This window comes from Nerophis lumbriciformis, linkage group LG39 (assembly GCF_033978685.3).
Source record: "Nerophis lumbriciformis linkage group LG39, RoL_Nlum_v2.1, whole genome shotgun sequence".
NCBI classification, from domain to species: Eukaryota; Metazoa; Chordata; class Actinopteri; order Syngnathiformes; family Syngnathidae; genus Nerophis; species Nerophis lumbriciformis.
Window position 1 is genome coordinate 1154887 of NC_084586.2, and position 22343 is coordinate 1177229.

Genomic DNA, 22343 nt, shown 5'->3' on the forward strand with positions numbered 1-22343 from the left:
CAAGCACAACCAGCAGTATATTAATATTACAAACAACTGGTATTTTAAATATAGCATGTTTATCTAATTAGCTACCTAGCCTTGTCGGTACACTAATCTTAGCAGTGCTAAATATTTTAAATATGATGTTAATCCAACCAAATACCGTATTTTTCGGACTATAAGTCGCACCGACCGAAAATGCATAATAAAGAAGGAAAAAAACATATACTGTATAAGTCTCACTGGAGTATAAGTCGCATTTTTGGGGGAAATGTATTTGATAAAAGCCAACACCAAGAATAGACATTTGAAAGGCAATTTAAAATAAATAAAGAATAGTGAACAACAGGCTGAATAAGTGTACGTTATATGAGGCATAAATAACCAACTGGTATGTTAACGTAACATATTATGGTAAGAATCATTCAAATAACTATAACATATAGAACATGGCAGGGCCCCGGGGGTGGATGAGATCCACCCGGAGTTCCTTAAGGCTCTGGATGCTGTGGGGCTGTCTTGGTTGACAAGACTCTGCAGCATCGTGTGGACATCGGGGGCGGTACCTCTGGATTGGCAGACCGGGGTGGTGGTTCCTCTCTTTAAAAAGGGGAACAGGAAGGTGTGTTCTAACTATCGTGGGATCACACTCCTCAGCCTTCCCGGTAAGGTCTATTCAGGTGTACTGGAGAGGAGGCTACGCCGGATAGTCGAACCTCGGATTCAGGAGGAACAGTGTGGTTTTCGTCCTGGTCGTGGAACTGTGGACCGGCTCTATACTCTCGGCAGGGTCCTTGAGGGTGCATGGGAGTTTGCCCAACCAGTCTACATGTGCTTTGTGGACTTGGAGAAGGCATTCGACCGTGTCCCTCGGGAAGTCTTGTGGGGAGTGCTCAGAGAGTATGGGGTATCGGACTGTCTGATTGTGGCGGTCCGCTCCCTGTATGATCAGTGTCAGAGCTTGGTCCGCATTGCCGGCAGTAAGTCGGACACGTTTCCGGTGAGGGTTGGACTCCGCCAAGGCTGCCCTTTGTCACCGATTCTGTTCATAACTTTTATGGACAGAATTTGTAGGCGCAGTCAAGGCGTTGAGGGGATCCGGTTTGGTGGCTGCAGGATTAGGTCTCTGCTTTTTGCAGATGATGTGGTCCTGATGGCTTCATCTGGCCAGGATCTTCAGCTCGCAGCCGAGTGTGAAGCGACTGGGATGAGAATCAGCACCTCCAAGTCCGAGTCCATGGTTCTCGCCCGGAAAAGGGTGGAGTGCCATCTCCGGGTTGGGGAGGAGACCCTGCCCCAAGTGGAGGAGTTCAAGTACCTCGGAGTCTTGTTCATGAGTGAGGGAAGAGTGGATCGTGAGATCGACAGGCGGATCGGTGCGGCATCTTCAGTAATGCGGACGCTGTATCGATCCGTTGTGGTGAAGAAGGAGCTGAGCCGGAAGGCAAAGCTCTCAATTTACCGGTCGATCTACGTTCCCATCCTCACCTATGGTCATGAGCTTTGGGTTATGACCGAAAGGACAAGATCACGGGTACAAGCGGCCGAAATGAGTTTCCTCCGCCGGGTGGCGGGGCTCTCCCTTAGAGATAGGGTGAGAAGCTCTGTCATCCGGGGGGAGCTCAAAGTAAAGCCGCTGCTCCTCCACATGGAGAGGAGCCAGATGAGGTGGTTCGGGCATCTGGTCAGGATGCCACCCGATCGCCTCCCTTGGGAGGTGTTTAGGGCACGTCCGACCGGTAGGAGACCCGGGGAAGACCCAGGACACGTTGGGAAGACTATCTCTCCCGGCTGGCCTGGGAACGCCTCGGGATCCCCCGGGAAGAGCTGGACGAAGTGGCTGGGGAGAGGGAAGTCTGGGCTTCCCTACTTAGGCTGCTGCCCCCGCGACCCGACCTCGGATAAGGGGAAGAAGATGGATGGATGGATGGATATAGAACATGCTATAAGTTTACCAAACAATCGCTAAAACCCATGAAATCTTATACGTCTAGTCTCTTATGGGAATGAGCTAAATAATATTATTTGATATTTTACGGTAATGTGTTAATAATTTCACACATAAGTCGCTCCTGAGTATAAGTCGCACCCCCGGCCAAACTATGAAAAAAACTGCGACTTATAGTCTGAAAAATACGGTAGGTGGCTTTGTGTTATTGGAGGTTTTTTTTTTAGTCTAAATACATATTAAAAATATAAAAATAAATTTAAAAAACTTCTCACATTGTCATTATAGGGTATTGTGTGTAGAATTTTGAAGACATTTTTTTTAATTTTTTTAATTTTATTTTTTTTCCCATTTTGAAATAAAGCTATAACATACTGTATGACTTTATTGTAAGTGGCTAAATGTATTAACCTTCCATGATTCTTAGTGTTTGGTCTTTATTGAAAACTTTAGCATTGGAGTGAGTTAGTGAATTGAAGTGATTTATATTTATATAGCGCTTTTGTCTAGTGACTCAAAGCGCTTTTGCATAGTGAAACCCAATATCTAAGTTACATTTAAACCAGTCTGGGTGGCACTGGGAGCAGGTGGGTAAAGCGTCTGACCCAAGGACACAACGGCAGTGACTAGGATGGGCGGAAGTGGGGATGGAACCTGCAACCATCAAGTCGCTGGCACGGCCACTCTAACACTCTGCTAGCTAAAAGCCATTTCATTATGGAACAAATGGAAGTAAATAAGAATATTCCTTACAGTAATTGAGAGAAAACAGGGCAAGAATTGAGCATGTTTTTTTTTTTTGGCTACATTTGACTGTACTCTATTAGGAGGTGGCACAGGCCGCTTTAGCAGCAAAGTAGACATAATAGCGGAACATTATAGCGGCCAGTTTCACTTCTTTTCCAATTCCGGCCCAAATTGAAAAGTGCGTGTATGGAATGACAGCGGCGTTAGTAGGATATATATTCCATTTTTAGCTGCTAACACGTTTAAAGACGCTTTCTTTCTTCCAACTGCACAAAAGGCTGTTCAACATCCAAGCCCCCCCCCTTACCCCCTTTATATAAAGATAAATGATATTATGGTAAATCCCACTTAATGGCAAATGTTTAATTTTCCTCACATGGCCATCCTCTGGCTGCAGTGGAAGGAGCTAATTAGGAAAAAAAAAAAAAGAAAAAAAAAGAAATCCTGCTCATTTTCAGGGATAATGGAAGAGAAATGTTGCAGATTAATGGCACTATTTATCTTTTTTAAATTTCTATCTCTCCCCAGTGATGGCGGCCATCCCCCAGGAGAATATTCATAAAAATTACTTTTTTTTTTCTGTGCACTATTTTGTATGATGCATGCATCTTTGTCATTGAATATTCCTGCATTCTAATTGGACAGCAAAAAAAAAATATTGAAAACACAGAAAGGAGACGAGGCCTCCAGCCATGTGTTTCCATTAGGGGCCCCGGAGCCGTCCAGGGGTTTGTTCGCTCTATTATTTTCCATTTCAGTCTTTTATCTTGATTTAACGGGTAGGTTTCCTGAATATTCCCCTCCTCCTTCCGCCGCCGCCATTCAATTCCCCCTTTTTTAGGCTGTGGAAGAGGCGGGGGGGGGGGGGGGGGGGGGGGCTCTCGGGGGACGCCATGTAGATCGGTTCAAGGTGGAATAACTATCTTTAGACATGCTGCGTGTTTGGAAATATGTACAGCGGGGAAAAAAAATAGTCGCTGCAAGGAGGAGAGACAAAGCATGGGCTTCTTTTCAAGGTCATAGGTCAAACTATTCCCTCGTATTTTTCCATTATGAAGAAGACAATGGCTTGAATATTAACTTCCTATTTATAACAACTATTTCCTTAAGCCATTTATATTTTTCCTTGAAGTACATTTTTATTTACTTCCTTATTGTTTGGAATATTATAGATATTTTTTATCCATTTAAACAGAAGAAAAAAAAATAGTAATTTTTTCATTTTAATTCAAATTAAGTTAAAAAAAATATTTTTTTATTAAAAAAATATGAATATATATAAATAAAATAATAGAAATACACATATATATATGCAGATTTATATATTTTTTTAAAAAGTATGTGTATTGTATATATCTCGCTGAGAAATATTTATTTTTGTTGATTTCTTTTCTGATAATTTCACATTTCCAGAGGAAAAAATAAAAAATAAATAAATATATATGTATATATATATATTGTGTACATAATTAAATTGGTAAAAAAAAAGATATATATATATATATATTTATTTTTTATTTTTATTATTATTATTTTATTTTATTATTATTTTTCTCTGGAAAATATATAATTTTTTAATAGGTGCCCCTTATGTACACAATATTTTTTATAATATAAATATTATTATCAGTTGGAAAATAGTGATAAAACATAAATGTGACTTTTTATAATATTAAGCACATACAAAACAAATAGTTGTTATAATTATAAATATTATTTAATTATTTATTGTTATGTTGTATGGGGGCAGCATGGCGTAGTGGGTAGAGCAACCGTGCCAGAAACCTGAGGGTTGCAGGTTCGCTCTCCGCCTCTTACCATCCAAAAATCGCTGCCGTTGTGTCCTTGGGTGGGACACTTCACCCTTTGCCCCCGGTGCCACTCACACCGGTGAATTGAATGATCAATCAATCAATCAATCAATCTTTATTTATATAGCCCTAAATCACAAGTGTCTCAAAGGGCTGCACAAGCCACAACGACATCCTCGGTACAAAGCCCACATACGGGCAAGGAAAAACTCACCCCAGTGGGACGTCGATGTGAATGACTATGAGAAACCTTGGAGAGGACCGCATATGTGGGTAACCCCCCCCCTCTAGGGGAGACCGAAAGCAATGGATGTCGAGTGGGTCTGACATAATATTGTGAGAGTCCAGTCCATAGTGGATCCAACATAATAGTAAGAGTCCAGTCCATAGTGGGGCCAGCAGGACACCATCCCGAGCGGAGACGGGTCAGCAGCGTAGAGATGTTCCCAGCCGATGCACAGGCGAGCGGTCCACCCCGGGTCCCGACTCTGGACAGCCAGCACTTCATCCATGGCCACCGGACCTGTGCCCCCCCCCCTCAAGGAAAAGGGGAGCAGAGGAGAAAAGAAAAGAAACGGCAGATCAACTGGTCCAACAGGGGGGCTATTTAAAGGCTAGAGTATACAAATGAGTTTTAAGATGGGACTTAAATGCTTCTACTGAGGTAGCATCTCTAATTGTTACCGGGAGGGCATTCCATAGTACTGGAGCCCGAATAGAAAACGCTCTATAGCCCGCAGACTTTTTTTGGGCTCTGGGAATCACTAATAAGCCGGAGTTCTTTGAACGCAGATTTCTTGCCGGGACATATGGTACAATACAATCGACAAGATAGGACGGAGCTAGACCGTGTAGTATTTTATACGTAAGTAGTAAAACCTTAAAGTCACATCTTAAGTGCACAGGAAGCCAGTGCAGGTGAGCCAGTATAGGCGTAATATGATCAAACTTTCTTGTTCTTGTCAAAAGTCTAGCAGCCGCATTTTGTACCAACTGTAATCTTTTAATGCTAGACATAGGGAGACCCGAAAATAATACGTTACAGTAGTCGAGACGAGACGTAACGAACGCATGAATAATGATCTCAGCGTCGCTAGTGGATAAAATAGAACGAATTTTAGCGATATTACGGAGATGAAAGAAGGCCGTTTTAGTAACACTCTTAATGTGTGACTCAAAGGAGAGAGTTGGGTGGAAGATAATACCCAGATTCTTTACTGATTCGCCTTGTGTAATTGTTTGGTTGTCAAATGTTAAGGTGGTATTATTAAATAAATGTCGGTGTTTAGCAGGACCGATAATCAGCATTTCCGTTTTCTTGGCGTTGAGTTGCAAGAAGTTAGCGGACATCCAATGTTTAATTTCATTAAGACACGCCTCCAGCTGACTACAATCCGGCGTGTTGGTCAGCCTTAGGGGCATGTAGAGTTGGGTGTCATCAGCATAGCAATGAAAGCTAACACCGTATTTGCGTATGATGTCGCCTAGCGGCAGCATGTAAATACTAAAGAGTGCAGGGCCAAGAACCGAACCCTGAGGAACTCCGCACGTTACCTTAACATAGTCAGAGGTCACATTATTATGGGAGACGCATTGCATCCTGTCAGTAAGATAAGAGTTAAACCACGACAAAGCTAAGTCTGACATACCAATACGTGTTTTGATACGCTCTAATAAAATATTATGATCGACGGTATCGAAAGCAGCGCTAAGATCAAGAAGCAGCAACATAGAATGATGAATGATAGGTGGTGGTCAGAGGGGCCGTTGGCGCAAATTGCAGCCACGCTTCCGTCAGTCTACCCCAGGGCAGCTGTGGCTATGAAAGTAGCTTACCACCACCAGGTGTGAATGAATGATGGGTTCTACATGTAAAGCGACTTTGGGTACTTAGAAAAGCGCTATATAAATCCTAGGTATATATCATACTATTTTTTTATTAGTAAAAACCAGCGTTCTCTGCAGTGGACATGTGTGTTTTGCATAGAAGATATATATATATATATATATATATATATATATGCATGTGTGTGTATATATATATACATATACATATATGCATGTGTGTGTGTATATATATATATATATATATATATATATATATATATATATATATATATATATATACACACATGCATATATGTATGATGCAAAATAATCTATAAATAGCAGATTTTAAACATAATATATCAAATATATTTATTCTTGAAAAAAATATTCAAAATATAATATCCCTCTAAGAACTTACTTTGGTGAATTAATTTCTTTAAAATTTCCAATTTCAGTCAAAAAAAAATCAAAACGCACATGTCCACTGCAGAGGAAGCTGATATTTTGGAGGATTTACTAACTATTAAAAAAAAAAAGGATAATATACAAAATAACAATAAATAATGACACATAATATTTATAATTATAACAACTGTTTGTTTTGGATGTGCTTAATATTATAAAAAAGTCACATTTATGTTTTATCACTATTTACTTACTGATAATAATATTTATCGTATTAAAATATTGTGAAAAATACATGCGGGGTACCTATAAAAAATAATATATATACACACTGTATGTAGTAATAATAATAATCTATAAATAGCAGATTTTAAACATAATGTATAAAATATATTTATTCTTTGAAAAAAATATTCTAAATATAATATCCCTCTGAGAACTTATTTTTGGTAAATCAATTTCCTCTGAATTTCCAATTTCAGTCACAAAAAAATCAAAACACAAATGTTCACTGCAGAGGCGCTGGTATTTAGAGGATTTAATAACTAATAAAAAATAGTATGATATACAAAATAACAATAAATAATGACACATATAATATTTAAATTCATAACATCTATTTGTTTTGGATGTGCTTAATATTATAAAAAGTCACATTTATGTTTGATCACTATTTACTAACTGATAATAATATTTATATTGCAAAGATACATAAGGGGCACCTATAAAAAAAATAAAAATAAATAAATAAAATAAAATAATAATAATAATAATAATAATAATAATAATTTATATATATATATATATATATATATATATATATATATACACACACACACACACACACATGATGCAAAATAATCTATAAATAGCAGATTTTAAACATAATGTGTAAAATATATATATTCTTTAAAACAAATATAATACCCCTCCGAGAACTTATTTGTGGTAAATTAATTCCCTCAAAATTTCCAGTTCCAGTAAAAAAAAAAATCTAAACACAAATGTCCACTGCAGAGGACACTGGTTCTCAGGAGGATATACAAAATATTATAAATGATATGATATAGTGTGTAACAAAAAATAATTACATACTGTTAATAATTATAATAACTATTTTTTTTGTAGGCAATTACACTATCAATATTTACTATGATAAGTAATAATAATAAATGTTATAATCCTAAATATACCTATAAACAAAAAAATTGCATTTTAAATGTATTTAAAAAAATATTTAAATCAATAAATAAAGTAATAATATTATATAAAGTAACATGTTTAAAAATTGTGTTCAAAATTATTCAAAAAATGTGTACAATAAATATTAACCATTTGTATTTGAACAATTTCTTTTGTAATAATTTCACATTTCCAGAATAAAATAGTATGACAGGATAGACTTATCTATCCTAAAAAATAGGGGGAATCATATAATATGATCATATTTAATAACGGTCAAATCAATCATTCATTTAAAAAAGGTGGCACTTGATCAACATTCTGCATTTAAAATGGACAGTATGTCTGTAAAAGTATTTCCCTCCAGTCACATATTATGACATAAACGCCAAGAAATGCGTTTTATTCCGCTCTTTTCGGAATAACATTTTGCTGCCGCCTTCAAAAGTGGCCAGAGTGTAAATTGATCATTTCTTACAAGAGCTGTGCAACATCCCCTCAAGGATTATTCTGCTTTTTTTTTTTCCCTCCTCACCTCGGATTCCTATTTATAAATTCTAGGAGGCGCAACCCTTAAAGAATAAAACCCCATAGAAGGATGTTCTCCCCATCCTGACCTGTTTATGCTGCACATGTGAAGATGATAGGCTGTCAGGCCCCCAGCCAATCCCCCCCCCCCGGCCCAACATCCTTTAAATTGCCAGGGTGATAGTTGCAGATAATACAAGAAATAAATCAGACTACGGGGCGGAATATTTCATTTGTTATCCATATTCCTTATGGGCAAGGGGGAGAAATGATAGCCAAATGTAAAAACGGGTATTTTTGTTTTCTTTTGTTTTAGCCCCTGTGGAGTTGAAACACTTGAAATGCGGATGTTTTTTTGTTTTTTTTTCTTTCTTTTTTTCCCCCTCTTCCGTGTGAAGACAAAGTGCATGCTGGCTGCCAGCCTGCCTCAGATAAAATAAATCTCGCAGGGAAAAAGACAATTACAGCTGGTCACCTGCTGCATCTTAACCTGCGCGCTTTATTTCACGCTCCTGTCAAGCCTTCACACTGAACCACACAAGTTCACACGTCATCCTTTCACGAGGAAGAACATCTGCACAATAACAGCGATTATTATAAATGACGTAAAAGATACAAAGTTTAATACGTTTTTAGGCACAGGGGTGTCAAATTCATTTTAGATGGGGGGGCCACATGGAGAAAAATCTACTCCCAAGTAGGCCAGGACTGGTAAAATCATGGCACGATAACTTAAAAATAAAGACAACTTCAGATCTTTGTTTAAAAATGGAACAAGCAAATTCTGATTTTTTTTTTTTACACTTACATGGTGCTGTTAATAGTATTCCATCTTTCTTTGTCGATATTTATATTTTCGGAATAAATTATGTGATAATGTTCATCAGTCAACTCATTGGTGTTAATTTTCAATCCATCAAGATAAAAAAAATTATATCAAAATCAAGTTACTGTATGTTATTTATGCATTTTGATCATTTTCCTCATACTAACATCGTGTGGTTTATTTTGTGCATATGTAGCATCATCTACAAATAATTAATATTGCGACATCTAGTGGACACATTTAGAACAGCTGTTTCTTTCATTCAAAAATTTCAGGTTCATTTTTATACTTAGCAAACTCATCCCGCGGGCCTGATAAACCCTGATCCAGCTCTTGGGCCTTACGTTTGACACCCCCGACTTAGAGTATGATTCACTGATGAGAATATTTGCTGAACAGCGTTTTCTCCTACTAATCTCGGCGGTTCTTGAACTCGCCATAGTGTGGACTGTGACGCAACAGTTTGTTTACATGTAAAATCTTCCACTTCTTGGTCTCATTTTGTCCACCAAAGGTTTTATGCTGTGCGTGAATGCACCAAGGTGAGCTTTGTTGTTATCGACTTGTTGGAGTGCTAATCAGGCATGACTGCAAACTAATCGATGCTAACATGCTATTTAGGCTAGTTGTACGTACATATTGCATCATCATGCCTCATTTGTAGCTATATTTGAGCTCATTTAATATCCTTTACTTTTATCCTCTTTGTATATAATTTAGTTTTGCATGTCTCATGACACATTATATGTATGTTATATTGGCTGCATTTAAGATAACCGTTTGTGTGTCATGTTGTTCCAGACAACAGCAAACATTACCTAGCTTGCCAAAGATTGTAATTAATCTATTAAAAGAAGACAGCCTGCCGTTTCCTTTAACTTGGACACACACATCTACACCTTTGGCCATTAAAAGCCAGTCATTTCCAGGAGTTATCTCACCTTCTGAGTAGCCTCTGATTGACTAATGCTTTCTAATGTTGTAAAAATGTGTAGAATAAATGTTACATTTGCTTCAGCCTGCGACACAGTCATTTTGATAGTAGGCTATTATAGCTAACAGACACTTCATTAAAACACTTATATACGGCTTTTCATTTTTTGCCGCACCAGACGGATTTGTTTTTTGTATTTTTGGTCCAATATGGCTCTTTCAACGTTTTGGGTTGCCGACCCCTGGAGTAGGGTATTGTTTACATACAAATCCCTAACCCATATGAGTTGGGTAATTGTGTTAGATGTAAATATAAACGGAATACAATGATTTGCAAATCATATTCAGTTAAATATGCTACCAAGACAACATATTTGATGTTCAAACTGATAAACATTTTTTTTTGTGCAAATAATCATTAACTTTAGAATTTGATGCCAGCAACACGTGACAAAGAAGTTGGGAAAGGTGGCAATAAATACTGATAAAGTTGAGGAATGCTCATCAAACATCCCACAGGTGAACAGGCAAATTGGGAACAGGTGGGTGCCATGATTGGGTATAAAAGTAGATTCCATGAAATGCTCAGTCATTCACAAACAAGGATGGGGCGAGGGTCACCACTTTGTCAACAAATGCGTGAGCAAATTGTTGAACAGTTTAAGAAAAAATCTTTCTCAACCAGCTATTGCAAGGAATTTAGGGATTTCACCATCTATAGTCCGTAATATCATCAAAGGGTTCAGAGAATCTGGAGAAATCACTGCACGTAAGCAGCTAAGCCCGTGACCTTCCATCCCTCAGGCTGTACTGCATCAACAAGCGACATCAGTGTGTAAAGGATATCACCACATGGGCTCAGGAACACTTCAGAAACCCACTGTCAGTAACTACAGTTGGTCGCTACATCTGTAAGTGCAAGTTAAAACTCTCCCATGCAAGGCGAAAACCGTTTATCAACAACACCCAGAAACGCCGTCGGCTTCGCTGGGCCTGAGCTCATCTAAGATGGACTGATACAAAGTGGAAAAGTGTTCTGTGGTCTGACGAGTCCACATTTCAAATTGTTTTTGGAAACTGTGGACGTCGTGTCCTCCGGACCAAAGAGGAAAAGAACCAACCGGATTGTTATAGGCGCAAAGTGTAAAAGGCAGCATCTGTGATGGTATGGGGGTGTATTAGTGCCCAAGACATGGGTAACTTACACATCTGTGAAGGCGCCATTAATGCTGAAAGGTACATACAGGTTTTGGAGCAACATATGTTGCCATCCAAGCAACGTTACCATGGACGCCCCTGCTTATTTCAGCAAGACAATGCCAAGCCACGTGTTACATCAACGTGGCTTCATAGTAAAAGAGTGCGGGTACTAGACTGGCCTGCCTGTAGTCCAGACCTGAAAATGTGTGGCGCATTATGAAGCCTAAAATAGCACAAGGGAGACCCCCGGACTGTTGAACAACTTAAGCTGTACATCAAGCAAGAATGGGAAAGAATTCCACCTGAGAAGCTTAAAAAATGTGTCTCCTCAGTTCCCAAACGTTTACTGAGTGTTGTTAAAAGGAAAGGCCATGTAACACAGTGGTGAACATGCCCTTTCCCAACTACTTTGGCGCGTGTTGCAGCCATGAAAGTCTAAGTTAATTATTATTTGCAAAACAAAAATAAAGTTTATGAGTTTGAACATCAAATATCTTGTCTTTGTAGTGCATTCAATTGAATATGGGTTGAAAATGATTAGCAAATCATTGTATTCCGTTTATATTTACATCTAACACCATTTCCCAACTCATATGGAAACGGGGTTTGTATATGATACCAGTGCCTATTGAATCTGTAACAAGGCCCGAAGTCAAATAATAGTATTTAGGTTGAATAGTTGTCATTTACATACTGCATTAATATAAATACAATTATAACAAATTAATATGAAATGAAATAATGATCACAGGAAAACCAGCAGCAATGTAAAAGTTAAGCAAACAAACACAAACGGATAATTGATGCCTACCTTTGTTTACATTCGAGGGCGCGAGCTTAGCGGTTAGCATGTCTACCTTACTGCGTTGTGTTGTGTAACATGTTTAGTTATCCATCGTCCTCGAGTCCTCCGGTGATAATGGTACTTGTCTAAGATTAGCTCACGGGCAAAGACGCTACGTTGCGTTGAAGACAGGGTCGCTGTCAAATTTGTGTCTGTCGAGCGATTGTTGTAGTGATTTTAAACATGCAAACGAACGAGGTGGTAGCGTGTAGTAAAAAAAAAAAAAAGGGGTATTTATCGACTAAACTAACAAAAAGCGAGAGCAACAGGGAAGACTATGAAGAAAACAGCAAAACACTCACAGGAAATGTGGAGCAGATGGCGTCCACAAAGTACGAGCATGGAAAGGATGACCTGTAGTCACCGATGAAAAACAATGGCGTCGCAAGCTCAACTTAAACGGTGCTAATTACAAACTTAAAACAGGTGAGGGGGAAAGTGCTTCAAGGCAGGCGTGAAGCTGCTGCAGGAAAAGGAAAAACAGGAAGGGAAAAACCACAAAATAAGAGCACGAGACAGGAAGGCATTATCGCAATAGGGGGATAGAATTCAAATATTTACTGTCGGCCGAATTGATAAATTTGCATCTAAAGACAACATGGCTGTAGACAAAATTCTACCGCTCAAAGTGATGCTCGAACCCAAGACCCTGAGATTAAGATTATTACGTTCGACCAACTAAACTCACCAGGGATGTACTGCTTTTATTTGAACTTTTTTGTATCAAGGTTGTTAATGTGGGCCCGGCTAGCTCAGTCGGTAGAGCATGAGACTCTTAATCTCAGGGTCGTGGGTTCGAGCCCCACGTTGGGCGATTGAATTTTGCCAAGGAAATTCAACACGAGACGGTTCTCCACTTCTAATAAATCAATAAAAAAAACTATAACAATGTGCGAGTTCGTATTCTTCTGTTAAACTCACTTAATTAATAATATTTTTCTTTTCGTACAGTAATAATCAATAAAGAGCGCATATGTAACTAAGAAACGCCGCAACACGTAACAACGTGACATGAAACGCGTCAAACTTAAATGCCAACAGCACAAAACGCCGCACTCGAAAACTAAAATGGCTCAACCCAAAACGCTGCAACATGAAACAACGAAACATGAAATGCCGACAACACGAAATGTCGCGGCACGAAACATCGCAACACGAAATGCTGCAACAGCTGTGACACCAAACGGCGCAACATGAAATAGCGCGACCCAAATCATGAAACATCGCAACACAAAACGCCATCAACACGAAACGTTGTAACAGAAAATGCTACATGAAAATTTTTTTCTAGAAACAATTCTAATAAATCAATAAAAAAAAAAAAACGATGTGCGAGTTCGTATTCTTCTGTTAAACTCACTTAATTAATAATATTTTTCTTTTCGTACCGTAATAATCAATAAAGAGTGCATATGTAACTAAGAAACGCCGCAACACGTGACAACGTGACATGAAACGCGTCAAACTTAAACGCCAACAGCACAAAACGCCGCACCCGAAAACTAAAATGGCTCAACCCAAAACGCTGCAACATGAAACAACGCAACATGAAATGCCGACAACACGAAATGCCGTGGCACGAAACGTTGCAACACGAAATGCTGCAACTGCATGAGCAATTTTGTACAGTAAAAATTATTGCTCAAGTAAACCATGCAGGCCTGGCTAGCTCAGTCGGTAGAGCATGAGACTCTTAATCTCAGGGTCGTGGGTTCGAGCCCCACGTTGGGCGTTTGAATTTTGCCAAGGAAATTCAACACAAGACGGTGCTCCACTTCTAATAAATCTTTAAAAAAAACTATAACAATGTGCGAGTTCGTAAACTTCTGTTAAACTCACTTAATTAATAATATTTTTCTTTTCGTAGAGTAATAACCAAAGAAGAGTGCATATGTAACTAAGAAACGCCGCAACACGTAACAACGTGACATGAAACGCGTCAAACTTAAACGCCAACAGCACAAAACGCCGCACCCGAAAACTAAAACGGCTCAACCCAAAACGCTCCAACATGAAACGCTGCAACATGAAATGCCGACAACACGAAATGTCGCCGCACGAAATGTCGCAACACGAAATGTCGCAACACGAAATGCTGCAACAGCTGTGACACCAAACGGCGCAAGATGAAATAGTGCGACCCAAATCATGAAACATCATAACACAAAACGCAATTAACACGAAACGTCGCAACACGAAATGCTACATGAACATTTTTTCCAGAAACAATCATTTATCAAGGACCACAATGCAGGCCTGGCTAGCTCAGTCGGTAGAGCATGAGACTCTTAATCTCAGGGTCGTGGGTTCGAGCCCCACGTTGGGCGAGTTAGTTTTGCCAAAGAAATTCAACACGAGACGGTGCTCCACTTCTAATAAATCAATAAAAAAAAAATGAAACAATGTGCGAGTTCGTATTCTTCTGTTAAACTCACTTAACTAATAATGTTTTTCTTTTTGTACAGTAATAATCAATAAAGAGCGCATATGTAACTAAGAAACGCCGCAACACGTAACAACGTGACATGAAACGCGTCAAACTTAAACGCCAACAGCACAAAACGCCGCACCGGAAAACTAAAATGGCTCAACCCAAAACGCTGTAACATGAAACAACGCAACATGAAATGCCGACAACACGAAATGTCGCGGCACGAAACATCGCAACACGAAATGCTGCAACAGCTGTGACACCAAACGGCGCAACATGAAATAGCACAACCCAAATCATGAAACATCGTAACACAAAACGCCATCAACACGAAACGTTGTAACACAAAATGCTACATGAACATTTTTTTCCAGAAACAATTGTATATCAAGGTGCACAATGCAGGCCCGGCTAGCTCAGTCGGAAGAGCATGAGACTCTTAATCTCAGGGTCGTGGGTTCGAGCCCCACGTTGGGCGATTGAATTTTGCCAAGGAAATTCAACACGAGACGGTGCTCCACTTCTAATAAATCAATTAAAAAAACTGTAATGATGTGCGAGTTCGTATTCTTCTGTAAAGCTCACTTAATTCATAATACTTTTCTTTTCGTACAGTAATAATCAATAAAGAGCGCATATGTAACTAAGAAACGCCGCAACACGTAACAACGTGACATGAAACGCGTCAAACTTAAAGGCCAACAGCACAAAACGCCGCACCCGAAAACTAAAATGGCTCAACCCAAAATGCTGTTACATGTAACAACGCAACATGAAATGCCGACAACACGAAATGTCACGGCATGAAATGCTGCAACAGCTGTGACACCAAACGGCGCAACATGAAATAGCGCGACCCAAATCATGAAACATCATAACACAAAACGCAATTAACACGAAACGTCGCAACACGAAATGCTACATGAACATTTTTTCCAGAAACAATCATTTATCAAGGACCACAATGCAGGCCTGGCTAGCTCAGTCGGTAGAGCATGAGACTCTTAATCTCAGGGTCGTGGGTTCGAGCCCCACGTTGGGCGAGTTAATTTTGCCAAGGAAATTCAACACGAGACGGTGCTCCACTTCTAATAAATCAATAAAAAAAAAATGAAACAATGTGCGAGTTCGTATTCTTCTGTTAAACTCACTTAACTAATAATATTTTTCTTTTCGTACAGTAATAACCAATAAAGAGCACACAAGTAACTAAGAAACGCCGCAACACATAACAAGAAACGCGTCAAACATAAACGCCAACAGCACTAAACGCCGCACCAGAAAACTAAAATGGCTCAACCCAAAACGCTCCAACATGAAACAACGCAACATGAAATGCCGACAACACGAAATGTCGCCGCACGAAATGTCGGAACACGAAATGTCGCAACACGAAATGCTGCAACAGCTGTGACACCAAACGGCGCAACATGAAATTGCGCGACCCAAATCATGAAACATCGCCACACAAAACACCATCAACACGAAACGTCGCAACACGAAATGCTACATGAACAATTTTTTCCAGAAACAATCATTTATCAAGGTTAACAATGCAGGCCCGGCTAGCTCATTCGGAAGAGCATGAGACTCTTAATCTCAGGGTCGTGGGTTCGAGCCCCACGTTGGGCGAGTTAATTTTGCCAAGGAAATTCAACACGAGACGGTGCTCCACTTCTAATAAATCAATAAAAAAAACAATAACAATGTGCGAGTTCGTAATCTTCTGTTAAACTCACTTAATTAATAATATTTTTCTTTTCGTACCGTAATAATCAATAAAGAGTGCATATGTAACTAAGAAACGCCGCAACACGTAACAACGTGACATGAAACGCGTCAAACTTAAAGGGCAACAGCACAAAACGCCGCACCAGAAAACTAAAATGGCTCAACCCAAAACACTGCAACAAGAAACGACGCAAAATGAAACGCTGCAACATGAAATGCCGACAACACGAAATGTCGCGGCACGAAACGTCGCAACAGCTGTGACACCAAACGGCGCAACATGAAATATCGCGACCCAAATCATGAAACATCGTAACACAATACGCCATCAACACGAAACGTTGTAACACAAAATGCTACATGAACATTTTTTTCTAAAAACAGTTGTATATTAAGGAGCACAATGCATGCCCGGCTAGCTCAGTCGGTAGAGCATGAGACTCTTAATCTCAGGGTCGTGGGTTCGAGCCCCACGTTGGGCGACTAAATTTTGCCAAGGAAATTCAACACGAGACGGTGCTCTACTTCTAATAAATCTTTAAAAAAAACTGCAACGATGTGCGAGTTCGCATTCTTCTGTTAAACTCACTTAATTAATAATATTTTTCTTTCCGTACAGTAATATTCAATAAAGAGCGCATATGTAACTAAGAAACGCCGCAACACGTAACATATGTAACTAAGAAACGCCGCAACACGCAACATGAAACGCGTCAAACTTAAAACGCCGCACTCGAAAACTAAAATGGCTCAACCCAAAACGCTGTAACATGAAACAACGCAACAAAAATGCCGACAACACGAAATGCCGCGGCACGAAACGTCGCAACACGAAATGCTGCAACAGCTGTGACACCAAACGGCGCAACATGAAATAGCGCGACCCAAATCATGAAACATCGTAACACAAAACGCCATCAACACGAAACGTTGTAACGCAAAATGCTACATGAACATTTTTGTACAGTAAATATTATTTATTAAGGCAAACAATGCAAGCCTGGCTAGCTCAGTCGATAGAGCATGAGACTCTTGATCTCAGGGTCGTGGGTTCGAGCCCCACGTTGGGCGATTGAAATTTGCCAAGGAAATTCAACACGAGACGGTGCTCCACTTCTAATAAATCTTTAAAAAAAACTGTAACAATGTGCGAGTTCGTATTCTTCTGTTAAACTCACTTAATTCATAATATTTTTCTTTTCGTTCAGTAATAATCAATAAAGAGCGCATATGTAACTAAGAAACGCCGCAACACGTAACAACGTGACATGAAACGCGTCAAACTTAAACGCCAACAGCACAAAACGCCGCACCTGAAAACTAAAATGGCTCAGCACAAAACGCTGCAACATGAAACAACGCAACATGAAATGCCGACAACACGAAATGCCGCGGCACGAAACGTCGCAACACGAAATGCTGCAACAGCTGTGACACCAAACGGCGCAACATGAAATAGTGCGACCCAAATCATGAAACATCGTAACACAAAACGCAATTAACACGAAATGTCGCAACACGAAATGCTACATGAACATTTTTTCCAGAAACAATCATTTATCAAGGACCACAATGCAGGCCTGGCTAGCTCAGTCGGTAGAGCATGAGACTCTTAATCTCAGGGTCGTGGGTTCGAGCCCCACGTTGGGCGATTGAATTTTGCCAAGGAAATTCAACACGAGACGGTGCTCCACTTCTAATAAATCAATAAAAAAAAAATGAAACAATGTGCGAGTTCGTATTCTTCTGTTAAACTCACTTAATTAATAATATTTTTCTTTTCCTACAGTAATAATCAATAAAGAGCACACAAGTAACTAAGAAACGCCGCAACACATAACAAGAAACACGTCAAACTTAAATGCCAACAGCACAAAACGCCGCACCAGAAAACTAAAATGGCTCAACCCAAAACGCTTCAACATGAAACAACGCAACATGAAATGCCGACAACACGAAATGTCGCCGCACGAAATGTCGGAACACGAAATGTCGCAACACGAAATGCTGCAACAGCTGTGACACCAAACGGCGCAACATGAAATTGCGCGACCCAAATCATGAAACACGAAACGTCGCAACACGAAATGCTACATGAACATTTTTTTCCAGAAACAATCATTTATCAAAGTTAAAAATGCAGGCCCGGCTAGCTCATTCGGAAGAGCATGAGACTCTTAATCTCAGGGTCGTGGGTTCGAGCCCCACGTTGGGCGAGTTAATTTTGCCAAGGAAATTCAACACGAGACGGTGCTCCACTTCTTATAAATCTTTAAAAAAAACTGTAACAATGTGCGAGTTCGTATTCTTCTGTTAAACTCACTTAATTCATAATATTTTTCTTTTCGTACAGTAATAATCAATAAAGAGCGCATATGTAACTAAGAAACGCCGCAACACGTAACAACGTGACATGAAACGCGTCAAACTTAAACGCCAACAGCACAAAACGCCGCACTCGAAAACTAAAATGGCTCAACCCAAAACTCTGTAACATGAAACAACACAACATGAAATGCCAACAACACGAAATGTCGCGGCACGAAACATCGCAACACGAAATGCTGCAACAGCTGTGACACCAAACGGCGCAACATGAAATTGCGCGACCCAAATCATGAAACATCGCAACACAAAACGCCATCAACACGAAACGTTGTAACACAAAATGCTACATGAACATTTTTTTCCAGAAACAATTGTATATCAAGGACCACAATGCAGGCCTGGCTAGCTCAGTCGGTAGAGCATGAGACTCTTAATCTCAGGGTCGTGGGTTCGAGCCCCACGTTGGGCGATTGAGTTTTGCCAAGGATATTCAACACGAGACGGTGCTCCACTTCTAATAAATCAATAAAAAAAAAATTAAACAATGTGCGAGTTCGTATTCTTCTGTTAAACTCACTTAATTAATAATATTTTTCTTTTCGTACAGTAATAACCAATAAAGAGCACACAAGTAACTAAGAAACGCCGCAACACATAACAAGAAACACGTCAAACTTAAATGCCAACAGCACAAAACGCCGCACCAGAAAACTAAAATGGCTCAACCCAAAACGCTCCAACATGAAACAACGCAACATGAAATGCCGACAACACGAAATGTCGCCGCACGAAATGTCGGAACACAAAATGCTGCAACAGCTGTGACACCAAATGGCGCAACATGAAATTGCGCGACCCAAATCATGAAACACGAAACGTCGCAACACGAAATGCTACATGAACATTTTTTTCCAGAAACAATCATTTATCAAGGTTAACAATGCATGCCCGGCTAGCTCAGTCGGTAGAGCATGAGACTCTTAATCTCAGGGTCGTGGGTTTGAGCCCCACGTTGGGCGAGTTAGTTTTGCCAAGGAAATTCAACACGAGACGGTGCTCCACTTCTAATAAATCAATAAAAAAAACTGTAACGATGTGCGAGTTCGTATTCTTCTGTTAAACTCACTTAACTAATAATGTTTTTGTTTTTGTACAGTAATAATAAATAAAGAGCGCATATGTAACTAAGAAACGCCGCAACACGTAACAACGTGACATGAAACGCGTCAAACTTAAAGGGCAACAGCACAAAACGCCGCACCCGAAAACTAAAATGGCTCAACCCAAAACGCTCCAACATGAAACAACGCAACATGAAATGCCGACAACACGAAATATTGCGGCACGAAACGTCGCAACACGAAATGCTGCAACAGCTGTGACACCAAACGCCGCAACATGAAATAGCGCGACCCAAATCATGAAACATCGTAACACAAAACGCAATTAACACGAAACGTTGTAACACAAAATGCTACATGAAATTTTTTTTTCTAAAAACAGTTGTATATTAAGGAGCACAATGCAGGCCAGGCTAGCTCAGTCGGTAGAGCATGAGACTCTTAATCTCAGGGTCGTGGGTTCGAGCCCCATGTTGGGCGACTAAATTTTGCCAAGGAAATTCAACACGAGACGGTGCTCTACTTCTAATAAATCTTTAAAAAAAACTGCAACGATGTGCGAGTTCGCATTCTTCTGTTAAACTCACTTAATTAATAATATTTTTCTTTCCGTACAGTAATATTCAATAAAGAGCGCACATGTATTAAGAAACGCCACAACACGCAACATGAAACGCGTCAAACTTAAAACGCCGCACTCGAAAACTAAAATGGCTCAACCCAAAACGCTGCAACATGAAACAACGCAACAAAAATGCCGACAACACGAAATGCCGCGGCACGAAACGTCGCAACACGAAATGCTGCAACAGCTGTGACACCAAACGGCGCAACATGAAATAGCACAACCCAAATCATGAAACATCGTAACACAAAATGCCATCAACACGAAACGTTGTAACGCAAAATGCTACATGAACATTTTTGTACAGTAAATATTATTTATTAAGGCGAACAATGCAAGCCTGGCTAGCTCAGTCGGTAGAGCATGAGACTCTTAATCTCAGGGTCGTGGGTTCGAGCCCCACGTTGGGCGATTGAAATTTGCCAAGGAAATTCAACACGAGACGGTGCTCCACTTCTAATAAATCAATAAAAAAAACTGTAACGATGTGCGAGTTCGTATTCTTCTGTTAAACTCACTTAACTAATAATGTTTTTCTTTTTGTACAGTAATAATCAATAAAGAGCGCATATGTAACTAAGAAACGCCGCAACACGTAACAACGTGACATGAAACGCGTCAAACTTAAAGGGCAACAGCACAAAACGCCGCACTCGAAAACTAAAATGGCTCAACCCAAAACGCTGCAACATGAAACAACGCAACATGAAATGCCGACAACACGAAATATTGCGGCACGAAACGTCGCAACACGAAATAGCGCGACCCAAATCATGAAACATCGCAACACAAAACGCCATCAACACGAAACGTTGTAACACAAAATGCTACATGAAAATTTTTTTCTAGAAACAATTCTAATAAATCAATAAAAAAAAAAAAACGATGTGCGAGTTCGTATTCTTCTGTTAAACTCACTTAATTAATAATATTTTTCTTTTTGTACAGTAATAATCAATAAAGAGCGCATATGTAACTAACAAACGCCGCAACACGTAACAACGTGACATGAAACGCGTCAAACTTAAACGCCAACAGCACAAAACGCCGCACCAGAAAACTAAAATGGCTCAACCCAAAACGCTGTAACATGAAACAACGCAACATGAAATGCCGACAACACGAAATGTCGCGGCACGAAACATCGCAACACGAAATGCTGCAACAGCTGTGACACCAAACGGCGCAACATGAAATAGCGCGACCCAAATCATGAAACATCGTAACACAAAACGCCATCAACACGAAACGTTGTAACGCAAAATGCTACATGAACATTTTTTTTCCAGAAACAATTGTATTTCAAGGTGCACAATGCAGTCCCGGCTAGCTCAGTCGGAAGAGCATGAGACTCTTAATATCAGGGTCGTGGGTTCGAGCCCCACGTTTGGCGAGTTAATTTTGCCAAGGAAATTCAACACGAGACGGTGCTCCACTTCTAATAAATCTTTAAAAAAAACTGTAACAATGTGTGAGTTCGTATTCTTCTGTTAAACTCACTTAACTAATAATGTTTTTCTTTTTGTACAGTAATAATCAATAAAGAGCGCATATGTAACTAAGAAACGCCGCAACACGTAACAACGTGACATGAAACGCGTCAAACCTAAAGGGCAACAGCACAAAACGCCGCACCAGAAAACTAAAATGGCTCAACCCAAAACGCTGCAACAAGAAACGACGCAAAATGAAACGCTGCAACATGAAATGCCGACAACACGAAATGTCGCGGCACGAAACGTCGCAACAGCTGTGACACCAAACGGCGCAACATGAAACAACGCAACATGAAATGCCGACAACACGAAATATTGCGGCACGAAACGTCGCAACACGAAATGCTGCAACAGCTGTGACACCAAACGCCGCAA

General features: G+C 39.8%; 14 non-coding genes across 14 annotated transcripts; all 14 read left to right on the forward strand.

Moving 5' to 3' along the window:
* Positions 1-12977: 12977 nt before the first annotated feature.
* Positions 12978-13050, forward strand: trnak-cuu (transfer RNA lysine (anticodon CUU)). The gene has a single exon. It is a non-coding gene; the product is annotated as a tRNA-Lys (tRNA).
* Positions 13051-13895: 845 nt separating this feature from the next.
* trnak-cuu (transfer RNA lysine (anticodon CUU)) lies at positions 13896-13968 on the forward strand. The gene has a single exon. It is a non-coding gene; the product is annotated as a tRNA-Lys (tRNA).
* A 522-nt stretch (positions 13969-14490) lies between these two features.
* Positions 14491-14563, forward strand: trnak-cuu (transfer RNA lysine (anticodon CUU)). The gene has a single exon. It is a non-coding gene; the product is annotated as a tRNA-Lys (tRNA).
* Positions 14564-15072: 509 nt separating this feature from the next.
* Positions 15073-15145, forward strand: trnak-cuu (transfer RNA lysine (anticodon CUU)). The gene has a single exon. It is a non-coding gene; the product is annotated as a tRNA-Lys (tRNA).
* Positions 15146-15637: 492 nt separating this feature from the next.
* On the forward strand, positions 15638-15710 carry trnak-cuu (transfer RNA lysine (anticodon CUU)). The gene has a single exon. It is a non-coding gene; the product is annotated as a tRNA-Lys (tRNA).
* Positions 15711-16226: 516 nt separating this feature from the next.
* trnak-cuu (transfer RNA lysine (anticodon CUU)) lies at positions 16227-16299 on the forward strand. Its single transcript has one exon. It is a non-coding gene; the product is annotated as a tRNA-Lys (tRNA).
* A 508-nt stretch (positions 16300-16807) lies between these two features.
* On the forward strand, positions 16808-16880 carry trnak-cuu (transfer RNA lysine (anticodon CUU)). The gene has a single exon. It is a non-coding gene; the product is annotated as a tRNA-Lys (tRNA).
* A 516-nt stretch (positions 16881-17396) lies between these two features.
* trnak-cuu (transfer RNA lysine (anticodon CUU)) lies at positions 17397-17469 on the forward strand. Its single transcript has one exon. It is a non-coding gene; the product is annotated as a tRNA-Lys (tRNA).
* Positions 17470-17976: 507 nt separating this feature from the next.
* Positions 17977-18049, forward strand: trnak-cuu (transfer RNA lysine (anticodon CUU)). Its single transcript has one exon. It is a non-coding gene; the product is annotated as a tRNA-Lys (tRNA).
* A 492-nt stretch (positions 18050-18541) lies between these two features.
* trnak-cuu (transfer RNA lysine (anticodon CUU)) lies at positions 18542-18614 on the forward strand. The gene has a single exon. It is a non-coding gene; the product is annotated as a tRNA-Lys (tRNA).
* A 508-nt stretch (positions 18615-19122) lies between these two features.
* trnak-cuu (transfer RNA lysine (anticodon CUU)) lies at positions 19123-19195 on the forward strand. Its single transcript has one exon. It is a non-coding gene; the product is annotated as a tRNA-Lys (tRNA).
* A 477-nt stretch (positions 19196-19672) lies between these two features.
* trnak-cuu (transfer RNA lysine (anticodon CUU)) lies at positions 19673-19745 on the forward strand. The gene has a single exon. It is a non-coding gene; the product is annotated as a tRNA-Lys (tRNA).
* A 509-nt stretch (positions 19746-20254) lies between these two features.
* Positions 20255-20327, forward strand: trnak-cuu (transfer RNA lysine (anticodon CUU)). Its single transcript has one exon. It is a non-coding gene; the product is annotated as a tRNA-Lys (tRNA).
* Positions 20328-20810: 483 nt separating this feature from the next.
* Positions 20811-20883, forward strand: trnak-cuu (transfer RNA lysine (anticodon CUU)). The gene has a single exon. It is a non-coding gene; the product is annotated as a tRNA-Lys (tRNA).
* The last annotated feature ends 1460 nt before the right edge of the window (positions 20884-22343 follow it).